Genomic DNA, 4,341 nt, shown 5'->3' with positions numbered 1-4,341 from the left:
AGCGGGCAGGTTGCTATGACAACAAAAACTCTGTGACGGAAATGACCTAAGCAATGCCGCTTCGCAGAGTTTGTTCCAAACAAGGAGGTTGGATAAAAACGGGAGACAGGATGAGCCTATCTAGATCATTGTATGGGCTGAAGCCAGTAGGCGGAGCTTGCTGCCGTTTTAGCACACCCAAAATAATAGCAAACGCTATTGAAAACAAATGCAAAAGATTATTAGAAATAACGGACTGCCTATGCGTGGTCCATCTGTACAAAGTCAAAAGCTGTTCCAGTTGGATAGGCAATGCCTGAAAAGGTGGAGGACAAAAGATTTTTTTTACTTATTTTGACAGCTTTTTAATTTATTTGTAAGCTTATTGAGTATCAACTAAAGCAGCTTTAAAAATTATTGTAGCTGGTAGAAACAGCAGTTATAAACTCTGTATTTTTTGCTCTCTTTTTCTACAATACAGATGGTCAAATTTCAGTGAGGATATCCAGTTTCCTGGTGGGTTAATCTTAACTGTTGTTGTAATCTGCCATGGGAAGCCTGGTGATATAAAGATGGAATATATTGTAATTAAATGGAAGTAAAATTAAACTCTCCTTTCATTGGGGCACATGGAGTCACATCTTCACCTCATCTCTTCTGTAGAAGTTTAAATTTTAGATACACAAATAGATTGTTCTGTTTTGAGCATGTTTCTGGGACAAGTGGTTTGTCAGTCAAAATAATAAAAATAAATATTTTCCTTTTTTTTCATGCAGATCTCTCACTTGTTGAAACATTACTAAATGGGCTATAAGCTCCTAATGCAGTTCATTGGTTTCTTATACTTTGTTCTTGCAATGACTTATATTGTGCCAAAACTGAAAACTCTTATCTCTTCTATCAGGTGTATAATGAAAGGAGCTCATTGTCAACACCATCCACCCTAAAAGGTTGTTTTGTGGCTGAACATGAGGAATTGCGATATTTATTTATTTATTTATTTGTTTGTTGCATTTGTATCCCACATTTTCTGCAGGCTCAATGTGGCTTACATTATGCCGTAAAGGCGATCGCCATTTACGGAATGAGAAATACAAAGTAGTGTTACAATAAAGTTCATAGATGTTGAAGTACAATATAAATAAAATTAGATAAATAGTTCATTAACAGGGGCGTAGCCAGACTTCGGCGGGAGGAGGGTCCAGAGCCCAAGTGAGGGGCACATGCCGACACCCCCCACCAGCACCACCACAAACAACTTGACCCCCCCCTGCCGACGACCCTCTTGACCCACCCGCCTGCCCCTGCCAACTTTTGCTGGCGGGGGACCCCAACCCCCACCAACCGGTCTTCTTCCTTCGTTTGGTTTCTGAGTCTGACGTCAGAAACCTAACGAAAGAAGACCGGCTGGGGGGGGGGGGGGTTGGGGTCCCCCGCCAGCAAAGGTAGCAGACGGCGACAGCGCGTTGGCGGCGGGAGGGGGGGGGTTGAGAGGGTTGGCGGTAGGGGGATCCAGGGCCAAATCTATGGGGGCCCATACCCCCATAGTAGCTACACCCCTGTTTCAGCATAAGAGATAAGGGGGTAAATAGTTAACGTTCATTGGTGGCAAACTGATTGAAACAATCAGGTGAAGAGAATATAGTTTCATCTGGTTCTGCTGGAGTTTAGATGTTAGGTCATTGATGATGGGTCATTATGATATGTCTTCTTGAACAGGTTGGTCTTTAGTAACTTCTGGAATTCTTTTAAGTTGTGCATTGCTTTTAAGGCCTTTGGTAGTATATTCCACAGTTGCGTGCTGATGTAGGAGAAGCTAGATGCATATATTGATTTGTATTTAATTCCTTTGCAACTGGGGTAGTGGAGGTTCAGGAATGTGCATGTTGATTTTTTTTGTGTTCCTGGTTGGCAGATCTATGAAGTCTGACATATATATCGGGGCCTCACCATGAATGATTTTATGAACCAGGGTACAGATTTTGAACGCAAATCGCTCCTTCAGTGGAAGCCAGTGCAGTTTTTCTCTTAGGGGCTTAGCGTTTTCATATTTCGCTTTTCCAAATATGAGTCTGGCTGCAGTGTTTTGGGCAGTTTGGAGTTTCTTAATGATTTGTTCTTTTCATCCGGTGTAAATGGCATTACAATAATCCAAGTGGCTTAACACCGTTGATTGTACTAGGCTGCGGAATATTTTCCTTGGGAAGAAAGGTTTAACTCTTTTGAGTTTCCACATTGCATGAAACATTGAATAAATAAGTGTATTTTTGTGTCCCTAGTCACGCATCTAAAGTTTATATAATCCTTTAAAGCCGGTTAATCATTTAACTTATTAGTGGAACATAATCTTAGAGGCATGGTCTGGTCACATTTTCAAATTGGTAATACTAAGTCCCAGCTAAGGAACAGGTTATTTTGAGTTCATCTTCACTGGTCCAAGCTTGCTTTCCTTGTGCCATCATCATCCAGATAGATAAGGCAGTGTCTTAAAAGGTGGAGGATAAAGTGGTTTGCTTTTTTTTTTTTTTTTACATTATTTACATTTATATCACACATTATTCCAACCAAAGTCTGGTTCAATGTGGCTTACATTTGAAAATACAGTGAGACAGAATTATAGAATTCAGTTACATCATGGGTGTTCTGTCCTCCGACAGCCTCGCACTAGTTTATAACGTGATCCTAAAATGTGTGTAATGCCTTTACTTTTATTCTCAGTCCCAAGGACTATCATTGCTGCAGTTTCCCACTGGAAAAATACATGAGCAATGCACTGTGGGTAATGTAGTTCACAGGCAGTGCAACCACACTTGTTTGGCTGTGTAAGAACTGTTACCACTGGTTGTGAGGCTGCTCAGACTCTCTCTCTCTCTGCCAAGCTTGGCTCTTTTGTCTTCCTGTTCAGTCTTACTATCTGTCCTCAGAGGTCAGCCAGGTATGACCTTTCCCTCCTATCTCTAGGACTACCCCTTGCTATCCGATGGCAGGCTCTGTCCCCATTGGTCTCTATCTGCTCCTCCCTGTGTGAAGCCCCACCACTTCTTTGTCCTTTCAGACACGCGGGGCTTCCTTCACCATTATAGCCAGGGACATGGAGCTAACACCATCTGGCTCCACACAGCTCTGTCCTGCTGAGAACTCCCTGTAAAGAACCTGGTTTTTACCCTGTGAATATCTTCTTCCAAATGAGATATCGCACATTCCAGTCACCCAGCTTTGGACTATTTCTACCTGTTCAACTACCTTCCCCTCCCCCTGCAATACAACTACCTCTCTTCAGATCTCCACCTCCCACAACCTCCAGATTAAGAAGTCTCTGTATCCTGAACATCTATCTGTGAGTAAATTATCTGTGATTTATTCAATAAAAGAGACTTCATAAAATAATAGAGACTTCAGGTGATTGCTGTGCCAGGGTTATGCTCCATGATATTAGGGCTTCTAATTACCAAGCTCCAAGAGTCATGACAATGGGAGCAAGTAGATGGATATGTCCGAAACATTTAACAAAGTTGAATTTAGCATATACACCCAACTGGGCATTTAAAAGTCTGTCATTCAATGAAGCCACGTTCAGAAATCATAGCTATTAGCGTAGACAGTTATTCAAACATTATCACATGCACACACCAGAACAGGCATCCATACATTGGAGCTGACTCTGTGGGTGCTTGAGCACCCCCAATATTGAGAAAATTCCTTGTAAGTGTCCAGGGAGGGGTTATTTCCATTGGGCTTAGCACCCCCAATAATTTTGAAAAGTTGGCTCCTGTGCATCCATACACACATTTTCTCATTTCCATCTTCCAAAATTCCAGACAGCAGATGTACAGATCAGCAGGACCAAGCAGTCCAAAACAAGTAAAGTCAGAAACAACACAGTTTATACCTAATTGTTCCATCTCCCTTAGGATTCACCATGTGGATGTAAGGACTGGATAAACAAATTAAAACCATCTTTAAAGCAAATGCCCTTAATATGTAATACTTGGTAGCAATTATGAAACAGTGCGGCAATATTCACATAGCAAGCAGCCAGAGCCAAGATATTTATTTTCCATTGAACATAATTAACTTTGTATGAACTTGGCGGCTAATAGTGTGCCGAACTACTGGACAATGTTGGCAGATTTAGACTGACTCTGGGCTTCTGCATTAAGGTAGCTCTGCCCTCATTATTCAATATCTGTCTTTTAAATAGTAGTAATAAAAAATATCAAGTAGGGGTCACGAGATGCTGTGATGGAGAGCGGTCGTGGGTGAATCTCTCTCCGTCGCCAACCTACCTGTTCACGAATCAGCAAGTGAATCTATCCCTTTAAAGTGCACAAAATCCGTAGCACAAGGCTTGGGGAGTGCTCC

Source organism: Microcaecilia unicolor, chromosome 1 (genome assembly GCF_901765095.1).
Source record: "Microcaecilia unicolor chromosome 1, aMicUni1.1, whole genome shotgun sequence".
In the NCBI taxonomy this organism is placed as follows: domain Eukaryota; kingdom Metazoa; phylum Chordata; class Amphibia; order Gymnophiona; family Siphonopidae; genus Microcaecilia; species Microcaecilia unicolor.
This window is presented reverse-complemented; position numbering follows the sequence as displayed.